Raw genomic sequence first — 20,096 nt, 5'->3', positions numbered from 1 at the left:
AAGATGCTCGATAAGAATTCAAAGTATAATCCCATGAAATTTAAATAAGATTACCTAGATGGTATATTGTCCCTTAAAATATGGAGAATTTTCAGTTATTTGTACCTAGCACCTTCTGCTGAGTCAGGGCTTTCAACAACAAAGTTGAAGCCCCATGATCAGACAAGATGAGACCACAGTGTCTAATAAATGAGCTGTTTGGAAGGAAAACTGGCCAGGCTGTGGATATAAGCATACAGAAGTATAAATATAAGCAGAGAACACTTGAAGGCAACATAATGAAGAACATCGATCAAAACGACAGGACACTATGCAGGCAAGAGAGGCAGAGACACAGCAGTGAAAATTAAGGCAACAGACTTCAAATATCTGTTTATACCTGATACTGTCTCTTCCTCTACATAGAACTGATTCAAAACTAACTAGTTACTCTCTGGTAGCATTGCTTACTTTCATTAAAGAAACTAACCTTCATGTCAAATGATAGGATTACATTAGCAACATGGATGGTAAGATGATAGTATGTTCTAGGGACTTCCTCTAGGTCAGTCCAAACTGTGAAGAAATTTTGAAACTTCCAGTCACCTTTTATCTTCTGAGACTAAGTTCTTGCTCCATAATTTCCTCATGGCATTTTTCACTTCTGCATTCTTAGTGTATAAATCAGAGGATTGAGCAAAGGTGTTGCAAGTGTATAAAACACCGCTATCATCTTGTCCATGGAAAAGGTGGTTGCAGGGCGTGTGTATATAAATATGCAAGGATCGAAGAACAAGATGACCACAGTGATGTTGGAGATGCAGGTGGAGAGGGCTTTTCTCCTCCCTTCAGCACTGTGGTTCCTCAGAGAATGCAAGATGATAACATAAGAGAACACCAGCATGACAAAGCTCACTGTACAGATGGCCCCACTGTTGGACACCAAGAGGAGATTGACCACGTAGGTGTCTGTACAGGCAAGTTTCAACAAAGGCTGCAAGTCACAGAAATAGTGATCAATCACATTGGGACCACAGAATGGTAAACTCAAGGCCAGAAAAATCTGAGCGAAAGAATGCATGCAGGACCCCACCCAGGCCATAGCCACCAACATACTGCAGACCCACCAACTCATGACGGTCACATAAAGCAGGGACTTACAGATGGCCACATAGCAGTCAGCGGCCATGAGGATCAGGATGAAGATCTCCAGGCTGCCAAAAAAAATGGAATGAAAAGACTTGGACTATGCATTCATTGAAAGAGATAGTGGCCTTCTACAAAAGGGCATCCACAATCATTCTGGGGGCAACGGAGGTAGGGAAGCAGGTGTCAGACAAAGACAAGTGGAAAAGGAAGAAGAACATTGGACTCCCAAGTGCCCGGCTGGTCTTGATGGTCGTGATGATCAGCAAGTTACCCAGCAACATCCCCAAATAGAAAAGCAAGAAAGTGACAAACACTATTTTCTTCCTAACAGGATCCTGGGTCAACCCAAGCAGAATGAACTCAGTCATATTGTTGCTCAACTGCATGATTTAATGAGTGAGGAAAAGGGGTGAGTGTTAAATGGTTTATCTGTAAAAACAAAGGAATTAATTCATGGTGGTATGTGAATTTTAGAGAATATTGTAAGAAAAATAAATATTCCTCATCTTGGACATTTTAGCTGTGGTTTCTTGATAATTCAATTCAACACTTCTTTCCTCAATCTGTAGTGACAACTTCATAGGGTTACTGTGAGTCTCAGGTAAGCTTGTGAAAGTTACACCTTCTTAGTACCTTTGAAATACAACCCTCTGTGTCTTTTGAAAGATTCTGATGAATTTTTCAAATTCAATGAATATAAAGTTAGAAGATACGGCTCCTCTTTATTATTAACTTGATTTTTTTTCACATTCAATAAGTTTTGGGAAGCATATTTTGATAGGGTATCACTAGGCATTTTGTATTTATTTCACTGCCCTTAGAGGTTCATGATGTAAATATATTTATCCATATATTTGTTATACATATTTATATAAATGTGTATTTTTATAAACATATAACATGCTTCACTTCACTGTACACATGCTTATAGATAGTACAGAGAAGAGGAATTCTTATAGCCCCTTGATAATATGCTGTTACCTTGAAACACTCATGATATTTAGTATCTAATACACATTAATGTAGAGAAATTAATGTTCTTTGATAATTATTAATATCTCATATATATCCATTCCTATTTTTCCCTCCAATTTTTGAAAAAATACTGCTTGGAGAACCCAAAGTTCCTGAGGATACATAAAAGTGAAAAGGGGGCATTATTACTCAGTAGTTCATGTTTCCATAATTTCTATTTATGTTTAGGCATTTTAGATCTGAAGGAAATCACTTCTGGAGGTGTAATCCATATAGAACCAGATCATGGTTTTAATTCCCCATAGAGTTTATATTATTCAGGTACATGAAAACCCCACATTCTCATATCATAGCAGAGATTCAGAAGAGGGAGGGAGATATAATTTTAGACAAGATGAATGGTGAATGCTCAGGTACTAACTCCATTCAATTTGTTCTGATCTGAAAAGTTAATGATTATTCAACTTTGAAATTTCACCTCTTCTAATGAAGCTTTCTTTCTTCAAATTTGGAAAGGAAGATTATGAGTAGCCTCACTTCAAGAAACAAAATCTTTTCTCTAGATATGTCTTGTCAAGATGATGTTGAAAGGGACACTATAGGCAAGTAAAAATGTAAACTGAAAATGTGATGTATTTAAATATAACTTGGAAGGCTTACTTATCCCATTGTGTTAAACCCATCTATACCTTCATCTATACCTCTAATATTCTGTTTTGAAAGTGTATACAGACAAAGCATGGCCTATGATAAACTAAATATACACAGAATTTCCCTTATATATTTTTTCCTCTCCCTCCCTTCATACATTTTCTTTTCCTCAAAAAACTTTAAATAATCTTATCTTCCTCCAAATTAAAAACTACTCTTGGGAGAGTGTCTGACAAAGTTACTTACTTTAGTATTGTAGTAGGTTGTTTAAACTTGCTTTGTATTGTATAACCTTTGGCAAAGATCTTAAATTATAAGGGAACCGAATTTTGGAGTCCTAATCAATAAAATAAGTCCATTCTTTCCTTATTCATTTGGAAGAGTGATCCATCACAAAATATTTCTACTTGAGAATATGGCCCATGATTGTAGCCAGGGCTTTGAGAGTATGGCTTTTGTAATGTATATTATTAACCCCTTTAGACTCTGCATTTCTAGAACAAGAGTATTTATGCATTTGGACATACATCTTAAAGATAAATCAAGAAGCATAAATACATGTGGTTTCATTAACTCATTCATAATTGTGAATTCTCTTCTAATGGTTAATCAGTAGTCTCCTTCCTTCCTGGAACATCACTTCGTTTCCAGCTACTCCTACTGTCTCAAAACTTCAGGACACAACTGCTAAGAAATGTCCTCTAATGACCTTAAGTGATTACTTTGTGATAAAGGAAATTCTCTCTCCTGTTCTCTAAAGGCTTTTTAAAAATAACTTTTCTTAAATATTACATACTATGCTTAAATTAAATTATATATGTGCTTCCTATAGCTTCCCTCCTGGTATAAGAATCTTTGAGAACTACACATTCTCAGAATTTTATTCTCCATAGTTCTAAACTCCATGACTTGTATACTGCAGGTTCTTAGTAAGTGCTGTTAAGTTACACTTTTTCTATTACCTCTTAAAATAAATCACTTATTTGATTGTTTGAATTATTCTGATTAAAAAATACATTCACACCATTAATCTGTTGTGTTCTTCTGTATATACAGTCTATGTATGGTAGACATACCAAATGATCCCTATTTATAAATGCAGAAAAAAGAGATCAGTTATATGTAACTTAGTATATCAACTCCACAACTTCCAGTAGAAGATGTCCTCTGAATGGCACCACATGGCCATATAAGATTTTGAGACTCTGACACACATAAAAATAATCATCTTAAGCATTTTGCATTTTTTACATGAATCCTCGGCCCCTAAAGAATACAAGGAAAGCTTTGACATTTTTCCTATCCTCCTGCTACAGATGTATATTTTTGTGCATGTTTCTGAGGATGACAATATGGCTGTTTATTCCAGAGGCATATAAACACTTAACAGAATTTGACATGAATACACACTACAACAATCTGGAAACAAAACTGCACTAATAAAATAGCACATCTTTTAATAACTACTGTACTCACTTCAACTTTTCAAACAAGTATATCATACTTTAGAATGCTAAATTTGTCAGAAAAATAGTAAACAAGGTTTTGGGTTGGTAACTGAAGAGCTGAAAGGAAAGCATACAGAAAAAGGTGGAGAATAAATGAGGGTGGAATACAAAGTGTTAGGTGAATCCTTCTATCCGAAAAATTCTGTTTTATTGCAGAGGCCACAGTGAGAATCAATCCTTCCCTTAAGGACTCTCAATCTATTCAACCCTCTCTGATTTAGTTACACTAACCTTCTTTCTTTGGGACAATCCCTTGTGATTTCTACACAAAATTTGCCATTCTGTGTGGGCAGGTTGTCACAAGATGCTTTATCCCTCAAAAGCCCAAATTAAATGATCAAAACTCCCCTCCAACATATAAGGCATGTTAGCTTTCACCTTCATTATGAGTTTTTAGTCTCCACATTGTTGTGTTTCCTCTGAACTTACCATAATTGTTTGATTTTCAAACTAAATCTCAAATGTGTTTTGACTGCATTAAATTCTTAGAATATCACTTAATAACTATGCAAATAGCAATAGTTTTATACTGTGATACACTACATTCTATTTAAAGCTGTCTTGTTGAGATACAAAAGCTGCTATTCTCTAGAAGCTACCTTACATGAAAAGCGTTTGTGACCTTTACATTCTGCCAACTCAAGAAACTCAAAAGACTGTAATCAGTCTTAGGACATGAAATGTGTCGTTCTATCCCCACACAACAATGATGGTTTTTCACAAACAGGGTGCTCATAAAATATTTGTTGAGTTCAAAAGATTGGTTTAATTGAGCTTATATTTCTTTACATTTATTTACTACATTAATAGTAAACTTTTAAAAATATTTTTTCTGTTCCTTTCCAAAGGAAGTAGGAGTAATATAGTCACAAAACATATGGAAATATATTTAAAATTCATGTTGGATTACCTATAAGATGCCTGAATGCAAAGCTGTGAGGATTCCGTCAACTCGCTGTTGGAGTGCTCTGAATCCGTGTCAAGTATTTCCTTCCCATTTTGAAAGCAGCCTTCCAATAGAATACTGAAAAAAAACATTCCCTTTCTGCCTTCTAGAGGGAATATTTTAAGATGTATTGACCTAAGGTATTAGCATCCTTGACAGCAGTATTCCCTGAAGTTTCTCTTCCCCTGTTAGTCAGAAACAACCCAGATATTGTAGTGAATTTAAATTTTGGGTTTGTCCAGTTAGACCATAGATGGGGAAGTTAACCTTCCTCAGATTCAAGAACCAAATACAAATAGAAGGGTGGTGGACTAGGTGCCTCAGGCTGACCAAAGACACCAGGAAAAAAGAGGAAAGCACAAATGGATGGCAGAGAGGGTGACAGAGAACAGGGAGAACAAAAAATAGTGTATTTGGTCAAAGAAGAAGTAGATTACTAAAAAACTACTCTGATCCCATTCAGCGCCGTAGGTTGCCCCCTGTGCTTTGAGACACAACATTTTCTAGCTCTTGTAATTTATTTGCAAGTACACTTTGGGGAAGGCAGTATGGTGTCTTGAAACCAGAGGTGTAGGCTGTAGGTTATAGCTCTCCCCGACCAAGGAAACACAGGTTTGTCAGCCTGTGGTATCAGCACTAACATGTACGCTGAGCAAGTTAACTTCCATTAGTTTTGCTAATATCAGTAAAAAGAAACACATTTTATTGAAATAGTTTTACTTCACCAAATATTTATTGAATGCCTTTTGTATACTGAGTTCTTTCTTGGCCACTTTACTTAAGTTATATCTTTTCATTTACATAACTCATCCATGAGGTAAAATTCACAATGACACTCATATGAGAGGAGACTAAAATTCCTGGAAGTAAAATAGCTCGCCCAGGTGGCACGTGCTAGGGATTTCAGTGTGGAGACTGGTACTGCTCCAGGGAAGGAGATGAATAGGTGAAGCACAGATGATTTTTAGGGTGGTTAAAACTCTGTATGGCATACAATAATAGATACATGTCATTGGGCATTTGTCAAGCCCAATCTCTTCTGATGCTTTGTTCTCCCTCCACACACTTTCCCAAGATTAGCTTAGACTGAAAATCAGGGAGAACAAAAAAATGATGATAATGAAATAAATTTCTAATGTCTAGTAATGGTATCTCAGGTTGAGGAGTTTAGAATTTAGTAGGGACAGGAAATGCCATGTTCTCCCCATAATAATTTTCATGATTTGGTGTGGAATGCAGCATTAATAACCAGATGCATTCAACCTATGGTGGACATTTGCTGTTTTGCTGAAGAAATATCTACACAGTTTTGCAGATAGTATCCTACATGCTCATAATAATGTTACAGATGAGTTGCAAAACTGTTTTAGAGGGTCTCGATTTTTTTTTCCTGACAGGAGCCCATTTTCTTTCTTTGACAAACTGTAGGTTCTCCATTTTCAGCATATAAAGTGTGAGTGTGACTGCCTCCCAAGGGTGCTAATATGACCCCTGTGCGATTGAGTGGAAAGCATTTCCCTAGCCTGTAATGACTGAGTCAGGGATCTGTGAGCAAATCACATGTGGACTCAATGCTTTTTTGGACTATGGGAGCAAAGTCATTACTTTTTCTCCTGATAGGGTTTCTTAGAGTACAGGCATGGAACTCCTGCTGGTAACCACACCTCACGGGGAGACAGCCTGATTGCAAATGGAGTCAGCACAGGGGGAGCAGAGCCAACAGATACGCAGAAGAAACCCACTCTTACAAGAAAATTTCAACTGTATAATTCACCCATTATCAAACAATTTACCATCTTTTATTTTATTTATTTTATGATGTTATCTTTTTATACTTAATAAAGTAATATAGTGAATACTGTAAACTTACTATCATCTCAAGAACTAAAATATTACCAATAATTAAATCTATTTTCAGATCCTTCCCTATCTTGTCCTCTGCCTTACCCTAAAGGTAACCAATATCCCAATTTTTTAATAGTCCAATTATCTTGATTCTAAAAAAGATCTTTATCACATATATATGTTTTATCATCCTTCCTAGTTTTGAATTTTAAAGAACGTAGCATACAATACATAAACTTCTAGGAACTGCTCTTGTGTTTTCATTCAATATTATGCACCAATTTTTATATCAGTTGTTAAATATACTTGTAGACTCATTGCTAATGCTATACCATATGCTATTGTGGATTATTTCAAAATGTATTTATCCATTATCCTATCAATGAATATTTATCTACTATAAACAGTAACTCTGAAGATTTTTAAGCATGTCTCCTAGGATATTGTAATTGGTAGGATACAAGATGTGGTAATATTCAGCTTTATGAGATTATAGCATAAATTTCCACAAGGATTCCAGGAAATGCAATCTAACTATGTGCCAAAGAAGAAGAGGACTAGACTATTTGTGGTAAAATCTAATAACCACTACACAATGAGTGAAGAATTAGGCAAAAGAATGTCCTGTTTTGTTCTTGTTGCTTTAATTAAGAACATGGATAAACCTGCAATCCACGAAAAATCTGGGTTTAGATTTTTTTATGTCAATTTTAAAGCTATTTTTTAGTCACTTTATCTGTGACATATGTAAAATAAAAATTTCCAAACACTAAAGTAGACATGTCCTGTGAAGGAAAGAGAGTTTCTTTGAGGCAAAAACGGTTCCCCTTACTATTTAAATATTATTAAAATACTGATCTGGAAAGCTTGATTTGAGAGAATATGATTATGCTTCTATCAATGAGTATATTTGTAAAAATACAAAAATTTATAAATATATATAAAAACATACTAAAATTTATAATGTACTTATAAAAATGCTTTCATCTACTCCTGAATACCTACATATTAATTCAAAATGGCTTGCAGGGGTTAGGAAAGCCATGGTAATGAAGGACCTCAGATTATTACATAGTGTCATAAGGTTCTTTGTTCTCTAGAAAATAGTCTGGGCTCAAACACCTAGCCAAATAGAAAAAGATCTTTTGTATAAAAAATCATAATGAGATGTATAATCTTTACTCTCTTACTGATGAACTTCCAGAACTTTGAGTTGTAAGCGGGCATGATACCTTCCAGCAACAGACTGTCTGCAGGTTATTTAGCCTATAAGAAATTCCTTAAAAATGAGGAACTCAAAGAGATGGTTTAATTAAAGATAGATTTACCTTTACCATATTTCATAATTTAAAGAAATCAATATGAAGAGTTGGGGAGGAGATGAATAGGTGAAGCACAGATGATTTTTAGGGTGCTTAAAACTCTGTATGGCATACAATGATAGACACATGTCATTGGGCATTTGTCAAACCCAAAGAATGTTCAACACCTGGAGATAACCCCAAGGTAAACTATGGACTTGGGTGATTATGGTGGTGTGTCCATATAAGTTCACCAGTTGTAACAAATGTACATTTCTATTAGGGGATCTTGATACTGGGAGAGGTTATGCATGTGTCAGGGGCAGGGGGTAAATGGGGAATCTCTGAGCCTTCTTCCCAATTTTTCTATGAAATTAAAAATGCTCTAAAAAATGTAAGTCTCTAATAAAAAATCTAAAATGATTTATTATCTGATGTATATACTGTTATACACATATATCAAGTGTTTCTCTGAGTGTGATCTCTTGGGGTGATGAGCTACACTAAGTCAGTGGAAATGATGTACTCTTAAGATCACGCTTACTTACAGATGCCTTGAAACTGCAGGCCCTGCCTTTGGCTCATGAAGCAGTGAAGGAAAAAGTGGATTCCTTAAGGTTCATAATATACTGGGGTCAATATCTCCTTTCAGCATGATCTCTGGGTCTCCAAGGTTGATGTAATGTTTCAATTATTCAGAATACTTGGTGCCAAACCACTTGTACACTAACAGGCCCTCTGGTTTATCAATGACCCCATGATAATTTCTTCTAGCAACCACTGGTTAATTGGCAAGAAACTTCAGAGCTGAATCCTACTACTGAGCTACAGAAAATGACTCCTACTAGCAGGCTCCAATTCCCCCAACATAATAAAAGATTCTCTGAAGACATTATATCAGTCCCTTGAATAATGTCTCTGTCTCCAGAGCCTTGTCCAGTCTTGAGTGGCAACTGAGACTTCTTTCCTTTCTCCCCATCTGTGAGTTCATGCCAGCTCTCACTTTACATGGAACATATTCCTGAGATCCCTCTTCTTCCCCTTCCTGCCATTCAGAGCATGGGCACAGTGCCATCTTCACATTAAAGATTGTATGTCTCTTTGAAGTTTCCATTGTTTATATACATAGCACCCAAGAGTACCTTTTAAATGTGTAGACAACTGTTTCTTAAATTTGAGTATCTTGCAGAAGACTTTTAAACAGGGATGCTCAGAAGTGTAGCTTCAGTCTTGGGACTCAGCCAAAATCAATTAACAGCACACACTCTAGTATTTGAAAGGCTGAAGAACCAAATGCCTACATCAGTGTCATTTCTGATATCTCTGCCTTTCAGGGATACGAATAATTAGGTCACTCCCATGTCTACTCCAAATAATGGTACTATTACAAAGTACTCATAGCATTTAGATTTATTGTTAACATGTGAATATTTTTTCTCAAATGTAGGTGATCATTCTAGGAGTGACTTGGAAAGTGTCTCCTTATTTTGTTTTTCCACTTTGGTTTTTCATTTGCATATGAAATATTAAGCAGATCAATAATCTTATAATATCAAAAATTATAATACTAACCTGTTTTCCAAAACGTGATCACAGATGTGACAGCCACTGCTACAATTGGCAGTAAATCACTTCAAAAACAAACATAAATAGGATCACAAGCAAAATGAAATTGCACATTTTCACTTTTTTAACCAAACATCTCATGATAAAGGTGGAATCCTTTTCTAGCATCAAGCTAATTGATAACATTATCTGATAAGGCTGCCACGGTTCAATAATATTTAAGCAGGATTTAATTCTGTAATATTTAAATCTGTTGAAGTACATGAAATTTATCTTTTAAAAATATCTTTACTTTTTGTTTGGTTTAGGGTTTGTAGAGCATGATGACCATTGGAAGGGCTTTTGATAAATTCCTCTGATGAGATGATGAGGAAAGGTTACAGGGCAGTACAGAAAGAAAGAAGAGAATAAAGTAATGGGTCAGGTTAAAAACGCACAATTTTGGAGGGAAGAAAAATCAGCTGTTTGTGGAACTGCCTGGGATGGATGGTGGATACTCTAGGTATTACTTCCAGTACCCAAAATGATCTCTCTGGATTGCTTCTCAGCTGGGCATGTTACATTAGAAACTGACCTATGGTTCCCATACGGTAGAATAAGACTGGAGAACTAACAATTGCCAAAATGTCTACTCTTGCTGCGTGGCATCAGAAAAGGGTGCTAGTGAGTGTGTAGGGAGGTGACTGTGTTATCAGTGGTGTATGGGAAAGTTAACTCATGAGTGATATTTTTAATCAATCTGTGGGGCACATTGTATGGGACCTAGGCCTCTAGGAACACAGAATCAGAGCCCCTCCAAACTACCTCTCCACCCAGCCATTAGGTCATTGGAATCCACCATGAAATGTGCTCTAAGATTGGAGTGGACTTTGATTAGACTTGAAGTCATCAGTAGTTTGCTCTTTGTCATTTTAGTACAAGCTCTGACAAGTTCTAACCTTAGGGCCTATGGGTTCTTTGAATGGAAGCAAATGCCATTCAACACATATTTGGCTACTTTTCCTTCTTCTGATATTTTCAGATGGGATAGCAGAAATTCTGTTTTTTTATACAGGATGAGGAATTCTCAGAGTGGTTTTTCTTGCATAAACCCTGAACTAAATGAATTAAATATTTTTAAATGAAAGAAAAATCTTAAAAGTTACTTTTGTCAGTGTTATAAGTTAAAAGTCAAACTTTTATGTGAAGACTAGAGTTTTGACATACTCTTATCACTAGGATTCTCCTTGACTCAAAATTACTTAAATTATTGAAAATATTTGTTGGCTCAAAAAGGCTATAAAATTCTTCCCAATCGTGTAGGTAGCCAACATACTCTTTTTTTATTTTAGCAATTTTTTTAAATTGAAGTATCACTGACACACAATATTATGTTGATTTCAAACATACAACACAGCGGTTCAATGGTTACCCATATTATTAAATACTTACCCACTCTAGTGTGGTTATTATTTTTCAACAGAGAAAGATATTATAGAATCACTACTATATTCTACATCCTTTACTACCATTCCCATGACCAATTTATATTGTGATTGTGAATGATTCCTCTTCATCCCCGCCTCCCCACCATACCCAGCCCAACCCTTCCCCTTTGGTAACCAGTAGTCACTTCTCAATGTCTATGAGTCTACAGTTTTTTTCTTTCTGTTTTGCTTTGCTTTTATATTACACAGATAAGTGAAATCATATGATATTTGTCTTTCTCTGCCTGGCTTATTTCATTTAGTATAACACCCTCTAAATCCATCCATGTTGTTGCAAATGATAGGAGTTCTTTTCTTTTATGGCTGAGAAATATACATATGCCTTATAGTCATATAAACTCAGTCTATTTTCTTCTTTAATTATTTGAACTTTCTTAATTGCCTTTAAGGTATTTAATACTCACAGCAGTCATGACAATCACTAATATTGGAGCATCTTAACCTTGCAAAAATAAATCTGCACTGACTGAAAGGAAGAAAGACCACCAGTAGTGGTAACACAGTTGGCCCTTGAACAATGTGAGCATTTAGGGGAGCCAATCCCCAAAGTAGTCAAAATCCTCATATAATCTTTTTTTTTTTCTTTTTTAATCTTTTGTTCCTACCAAAAAGTTAACTATTAATAGCCTACCATTGACTGGAATTCTTTTCAATAACATAAACAGTCAATTAACATATATTTTGCATGTTATATGTATTATACATGGGATTCTTACAATAAAGTAATATTAAGAAAAAAGTGTTTATTGAAATTGTGAAAATATCCAAAAAAATATCCAATATATTTACTGAAAACAGTTCACGCATAAGGAGCCTAAGTAGTACAAACATTTTTTTTAAGGGTGAAGTATAATATGATTTCTATGTCAGCAAAAGTCAACATTAGCTCATATTTTCCTTATTGTAAAATGTGAATTTTGTTACAAAAGAATTTCTATCTTAATACTTTCCCATCCATGTATCAAATACTGAAAAACTAAATTTAAATGTTCACTTAATATAGCCACAATCTCTTCCTAAATTCCCTGAACGTAAAGTGTGTGAGTCCCTATAAGACTGCCCACAACTAGGCTTAAAGCAGAATGTATTGTAATTTTTTTCTAATTTTTGTACCATTAATGTACAGTTACATGAGCAACATTATGGTTACTAGACTCCCCCTATTATCAAGTCCCCACCACAAAACCAATCAGAGTCACTGTCCATCAGCATAGTAAGATACTATAGAACCACTATTTGTCTTCTCTGTGTTATACTGCCCTCACCATGACCTGTCCCTACATTATGCATGCTAATCATAATGCCCCCTTTTCCCCGCTGTCCCTCCCTTCCCACCCATCCTCCCCAGTCCCTTTCCCTATGGTAACTGTTAGTCCATTCTTGGGTTCTGTAAGTCTGCTGCTGTCTTGTCACTTCAGTTTTTTTTTCTTTCTTGTTATACTCCACAGATGAGTGAAATCATTTGATACTTGTCTTTTTTGGCCTGGCTTATTGCACTGAGAAGAACACCCTCTAGCTCCATCCATGTTGTTGCAAAAGGCAGGATTTGTTTCTTCTTATGGCTGAATAGTATTCCATTGTGTATATGTACCACATCTTTATTCATACTGATGGACACTTAGGTTGCTTTCATTTTTGGCTATTGTAAATAGTGCTGCAATAAACATAGGGGTGCATCTGTCTTTTTCAAACTGGGCTGCTGCATTCTTAGGGTAAATTCCTAGAAGTGGAATTCCTGGGTCAAATGGTACTTCTATTTTGAGCATTTTGAGGAACCTCCATACTGCTTTCCACAATGGTTGAACTAATTTACATTCCCACCAGCAGTGTAGGAGAGTTCCCCTTTCTCCATATCCTTGCCAGCATGTGTTGTTGTTAGTCTTCTGGATAGTGTCCATCCTTACTTGTGTGAGATGATATCTCATTGTGGTTTTATTTTACATTTCTCTGATGACCAATGCTGTGGAGCATCTTTTCATTTGTCTGTTGGCCATCTGAATTTCTTCTTCGGGGAAGTGTCTGTTCAGATCCTGTACCCATTTTTAATTGGCTTATTTGCTTTTTTTTGTTGAGGTGCATGAGCTCTTCATATATTTTGGATGTCAACCCTTTATCGGATCTGTCATTTATGAATATATTCTCCAACACTGTGGGATGACTTTCTGTTCCATTCAAGGTGTCTTTGGCAGTACAGAAGCTTCTCAGCTTAAAATAGTTCCAGTTGTTCATTTTTGCTTTTGTTTCCCTTGCCTGGGGTGATATGTTCATGAAGAAGTTTGCTCATGTTTATGTCCAAAAGATTTGGGACTAGGCTTTTTTCTAAGAGTTTTACATTTGGGTCTTTCATCCACTTCAAATTTACTTTTGTGTATGTGGTTAGACAATGATCCAGTTTCTTTCTCTTACACGTAGCTGTCCAGTTTTGCCAACATCACCTGTTGAAGACGCTTTCCTTTCCCCATTGTATATCCATGGCTCCTTTATTGTATATTCATGGGCCATATATGTTTGGGTTAATGTCTGGACTCTCTATTCTATTCCACTGGTCTGTGGGTCTGTTTTTGTGCCAGTACCAAATTGTCTTGATTAATGTGGCTTTGTAGTAGAACTTGAAGTTGGGAAGTAAAATCCCCCTGCTTTATTCTTCCTTCTCAGGATTGCTTTAGCAATTCAGGGTCTTTTGTGGTTCCATATGAATTTAGAACTATTTGTCCCAGTTAATTGAAGAATGGTGTTATTTTGATAGGAATTGCATTGAATCTGTAGATTGCTTTGAGCAGTATGGCCATTTTGACAATATTAATTCTTCCTAGCCAAGAGCATGGGATGAGTTTCCATTTGTTAGTGTCCTCTTTAATTTCTCTTAAGAGTGTCTTGTAGTTTTAAGACTATAGGTCTTTCACTTCCTTGGTTAGGTTTATTCCTAGATTTTATTCTTTTTGATGCAATTGTGAATGGAATTGTTTTCCTGATTTCTCTTTCTGCTAGTTCATCATTAGTGTATAGGAAAGTAACAGATTTCTGTGTATTAATTTTGTATCCTGCAACATTCCTGAATTCAGATATTAGTTCTGGTAGTTTTGGATAGGAGTCTTTAAGGTTTTTTACGTACAATATCATGTCATCTGCAAATAATGACAGTTTGACTTCTTCTTCACCAATCTGGATGCCTTGTAATTCTATGTTTTGCCTGATTGCCATGGCTAGGACATCCAGTACTATGTTGAATAACAGTGGGGAGAGTGGGCATCCCTGTCTTGTTCCTGATCTTAGGTGAAAAGCTTTCAGCTTCTTGCTGTTAAGTGTGGTGTTTGCTGTGCATTTGTCATATGTGGCCTTTATTATGCTGAGGTACATGCCCTCTATACCCATTTTGTTGAGAATTTTTATCATGAGAGGATACTGAATTTTGTCAAGTGCTTTTTCAGCATCTAGGAATTTATTATGTGATTTTTTGTCCTTTTTGTTGGTATAGTGGATTATGTTGATGGATTTTCGAATGTTGTACCATCCTTGCATCCCTGAGATGAATTCCAGTTGATTGTGGTGTCTGATCCTTTTGATATATTTTTGAAATCAGTTTGCTAATATTTTGTTGAGTATTTTTGCATGTATGTTCTTCAGGGATATTGGTCTGTCGTTTCTTTGTGTGTGTGTGGTGTCTTTGCCTGGTTTAGGTATTAGAGTGGTGCTGGCTTCATAGAATGAATTTGGAAGTATTCCCTGCTCTTCTATTTTTTGGAAAACTTTAAGTACAATGGGTACTTTGTCTTCTTTACATGTCTGATAAAATTCAGTAGTGTTTCCATCTGGCCTGGGTCTTTTGTACTTGGGTACCTTTTTGATTGCCGATTTAAGTTCATTGATGGTAATTGGTCTTTTTAGATTTTCTGTTTCTTCCTTGGTCAGTTTTGGAAGTTAGCATTTGGGAAGTTTGTATTTTCCTAAGAAGTTGTCCACTTCTAGGTTTTCCAGCATGTTAGCATATAGATTCTCATAGTATTCTTTAATAATTTTTGTATTTCTGTGGGATCCATCCTGAGTTTTTCCTTCTTATTTCTGATTCTGTTGATGTGTGTAGATTCACTTTTTCTCTAAATAAGTAAGGCTAGAGGTTTATATATTTTGTTTATGTTCCCAAAGAACTAGCTCTTGGTTTCACTGATTTTTCTATATTGTATTATTCTCAATTTATTTATTTATTCTCTGATCTTTATTATGTCCCTCCTTCTGCTGACTTTGGGCCTCATTTGTTCTTCTTTTTTCCAGTTTCAATAATTGTGACATTAGACTATTTATTGTGGATTGTTTTTCCTTTTTTAAATAGGCCTGGTTTGCTATATACTTTCCTCTTAGAACTGCCTTCACTGCAGCCCACAGAAGTTGGGGCATTGTGCTGTTATTGTCATTTGTCTCCATATATGGTTTGATCTCTGTTTTAATTTGGTCATTGATCCATTGATTATTTAGGAGCACGTTGTTAAGCCTCCATGAGTTTGTGAGGCTTTTTGTTTTCTTTGTAGAATTTATTGCTAGATTTACACCTTTGTGATCTGAGAAGTTGGATGGTAGAATTTCAATCTTTTTCAATTTACTGAGGATCTTTTTCTGGTCTAGTATGAGGTCTATTCTGGAAAATATTCCATGTGCATTTGAAAAGAATGTGTATTCTGCTGTTTTTCAGTGCAGAGTTCTGTGGATGTCTGTTAGGCCCATCTGTTATTATGTGTTGTTCAGTGCCTCTGTGTCCTTCCTTATTTTCTGTCTGGTGGATCTGTCCTTTGGAGTGAGTTGTGTGTTGAAGTATTCTAAAATGAATGCATTGCATTCTATTTCCTCTTCTAACTCTGTAAGTATTTGTTTCACACATGTCGGTGCTCCTGTCTTGGGTGCATAGATATTTATAATGGTTATATCCTCTTGTGGGACTGACCTCTTTATTATTATGTTATGTCCTTCTCTGTCTCTTGTTACTTTCTTTGTTTGAAGTCTATTTTGTCTGATACAAGTAATGCTACAGCTTTTTGGTCCCTATTCTTTGCATGGAATATCTTTTTCCATCCCTTCACTTTTAGTCTGTGTATATCTTTGGGTTTGAGGTGGGTCTCTCTTGTAAGCAGCATATAGATGGGTCTTGTTCTTTTATCCATTCTGTGACTCTATTTCTTTTGATTGGTGATTTCGTTCCGTTTATATTTAAGGTGATTATTGATAGATATGTACTTATTGTCTTTTCTGGCTTTGGATTTGTGGTTACCAAAGGTTCAAGGGTAGCTTATTTACTATGTAACTATCTAAATTAACTTTGATATTAAGCTATTATAAACACAATCTGATGATTCCTTATTTCTCTCCCTTCTTATTCCTCCTCATCCACTCCTTTTAAATTAGGTGTTTTATTTTGTACTCTTTTATGTTTCTTTTGACTGTTTTGTGGATAGTTGATTTTATTTTTTGTGTTTAGTTAGTATTTAGTTGGTCTGCTTTCTTTGCTGTCATTTTATTTTCTATGTTGACATCTTTTAAGCTTTAGAAGTCCTTCCATCTAGACCAGTCCCTTTAAAATACCCTGTAGAGGTGTTTTGGGGGAAGCAAATTCCCTCAAATTTTGCTTATCTGGAAATTGTTTAATACCTCCTTCAAATGTAAGTGATAATTATGCTTGATACTGTACTCTTGGATCAAGGCCCTTCTGTTTCATTGCATTAAGTATATCATGCCATTCTCTTCTGACCTGTAAGATTTCTGTTGAGAAGTCTGATGATAGAATGATGGATTTTCTTTTGTAGGTGATCTTTTTCTCTCTCTGGCTGCGTTTAATACTCTGTTTTTGATCTTTGCCATTTTAATTATTATATGCCTTGGTGTTGTCCTCTTTGGGTACCTTGTTTTGGGAGATCTGTGGACTTGCATGGTCTGAGAGACCTTCCTCAGCTTGAGGAAGTTTTCAGCAATTATTTCTTTCTATACCTTTTTCTCTCTTCTTCATCTTCTTGTACCCCTATAATATGAATATTGTTCCATTTGGATTGGTCACACAGTTCTCTTAATATTCTTTCATTTCTGGATCCTTTTATCTTTCTCTGCCTCAGCTTCTCTGAATTCTTGTTCTGTGATTTCTATTCCATTAAACGTCTCTTGCAGCTCATCCAGTCTGCTCTTGAGCCCTTCCATTGATTGTTTCATTTCTGTTATCTCCTTCCAGACTTCATCCCTTAGCTCTTGCATATTTCTCTGCAGGTCCATAAGTATATTTATGACTTTTATTTTGGATTCTTTTTCAGGAGGATTAGTTATATCTATGTCACCAGACCCTCTCTCTGGGGTTGTCTGGGTGATTTTTTTACTGGACCAGATTTTTCTGCCTTTTCATGGTGATAGGGGTTTTCACAGGCAGGTGGCACGTGTGACAGCTGGGACAATAAATTCCCTTCCTGCTTGTTGGTTGTCTCTGCCACATATCTTCATGCCAGGAGCAGCCTCTGGAATAATCTCCTGAGTTGCCAAGGGCGGGGCTGTCCTTGGGAGAGCAGAGCACCCTGAAGGGGGTCACAGCCATGTCAGGTGTGTTCTCCTGTGACAATGGCTCCTTCGTGCCTTCTTGACCTTGCTCTGGCTTCTGCTGACTGTGCCAGTTACCCACCGGAAGCCATTCTCTGGAATAATCTCAGGCTAACCTAGAGCCCTGCAGGGGGTCACAGCCACACTCAGTGTGTTCTCCTGTGAGAACAGTGCTCCTTCATGCCTTCCAGACCTTGCTCTGGCTTACTGCCTGTGCCAGTTACCCACATACTGGGAGATAGTCTCTGAGATGATCTCCTGAGTTGCCATGAGAGGAGCCACCCTTAGGCCAGGCTAGGGCACTTTGGGGGCTTGCAGCCATGCTGGGTGTATTCTCCTGTGAAAATGGTGCCCCTTCATGCCTTCCAGACCTTTCTCCGGCTTCCACTGCATTTACTGGTTAGTTGTGAGCTGGGAGGAGACTCTGTGTGGTTTCTGTGAGTGGAGATACTCTCTGGCTGCTCAGCAGCTCTGGCAGGTCAGCTGAGCTGCTTGCAGTGATGGTCAGTGGGAACAAACGGCAGGCTGCTTATTGCCATTATGGGCTTCATAGTTGCTTTACCCGCAGGGGTTAGAAGGTCCAAAGTTGCTCAAGATTCCCAGCCTGCTGGGCTGAGTGTGCAGGGATGATTTTGTTCAGCTGTTGACCCCTTGTCCCTTTAAGACTTTTAAAAAGCATCCGCTTCCCTTTTGCTCCAATGTGGACAGATGTGGGGTCCCACTCACAGTCTCCATCTCAGACCCTACCCTTCCACCACTCTAATATCCAGAACACCATGCAATGTGTATCTGTGCTCCCAGTGAAGATTACTAGAGCTGGTTATTTAGTAGTCCTGGGCTTTATTTCCCTCCCCACTCTGACACTTTTCCTCCCACCAGTGAGCTGGGGTGGGGCAGTGCTCAGGTTGGGCAGGGTCACGGCTTTGTATCTTACCCCCTCCATGAGATGCTGAGTTTGCACAGATGTAAATGTAGTCTTGCTGTTGTACTGTATCTTCTGTTCTCTCCTTCAGGAATAGTTATATTTGTTGTGTTTTCAAAAATATATATGGTTTTCGGAGTTGAGTTTCTGCCACCTTACTCATACTGCAATCTTGAGCCTCCTTGTCTTGTGAGTTACTCTTACTTCCATTTTCTGCTTGGCAGCCATTCTGGCCAAAAATAGGCACAGGTCAGTCACACTAAAATGCCACTAGGGCAGGCCACTGCTGGAAAACTCCCATGACAGGATAAGGTGTTCACAGATTTGGCACAGAGCATTAGCCTCCCTGCCACCCGGAAGACAACATCTGTGCAATCAGGCACACAGTAAATTACACGAAGTCCAACCCCTGGACATCTCCAAGTAGGCTTTTTTTTGGCTGCCTGACACCATCTCCTTTCCAGTTTCCATTTGGTTGAGCCACCTTCTAGCTCCACAAAGACCTCCTGCCAGCCTTGATTTCCACTGTATCCAGCTCTTGGGATGATCTCAGATCATAGTAAGCCCCCTTTGACCCTTCACAAGGATGCCACAAGATTAGTCCTCCATATCTCTGTTGGAGACATCTAAGGTGGGATGCGTTAAAGTCCTGGGAAGCCAGCTGTGCCACGACCTCTGGGATAGACCCTGGTATGCTGTGCTCTCTAAACCATTCCACCGGATTAGTCTTTCAGTCCTCCACCCTGTTGCCAGAGACATCCAAAAGAGGAATAGATTTACAGCTTTGGGGATGCTGAGACCTAAAGGATAGACCCTGGGATGCTAGGCTCTATAACCCATTCATTTCTTCCTAGATGGGCAACCAGGGATCCATTCCAGCTACCATGCCACTGGGCTGTATCCTTTCTCATTGGTCCCAGATAGATGCAGAAACACTTAAAAAGAAAAGACTAGATATTTGGAGTGAAGATGATGGCGTGAGTAGGGCAGGAGAAATCTCCCAAAACCACATATATTCTTGAAAATACAACAAATACAACTATTTCTAAAACAGAGACCAGTGGATACAGTACAACAGCCAGTCTACATCTACATCTGTGAGAACTCAGTACCTCACAAAGGAGCTAAGCTACAAGCCATGGCCCAGTAGGATCCGATCACTCCCCTCACCCAAGCCCTCCTGTGGGAGGAAAGGAGTCAGAATGG

The 20,096-nt window shown here is 37.3% G+C and overlaps 1 pseudogene; it reads right to left on the bottom strand.

Moving 5' to 3' along the window:
* Positions 1 to 581: 581 nt before the first annotated feature.
* On the bottom strand, positions 582 to 1,514 carry LOC118935911 (olfactory receptor 4C16-like; annotated as a pseudogene).
* Positions 1,515 to 20,096: the final 18,582 nt, after the last annotated feature.

This window comes from Manis pentadactyla, chromosome 18, assembly GCF_030020395.1.
Source record: "Manis pentadactyla isolate mManPen7 chromosome 18, mManPen7.hap1, whole genome shotgun sequence".
Taxonomy (NCBI): Eukaryota; Metazoa; Chordata; class Mammalia; order Pholidota; family Manidae; genus Manis; species Manis pentadactyla.
The sequence above is the reverse complement of the archived record's forward strand: the minus strand, read 5'-3'. Positions and strand labels throughout refer to the sequence as shown.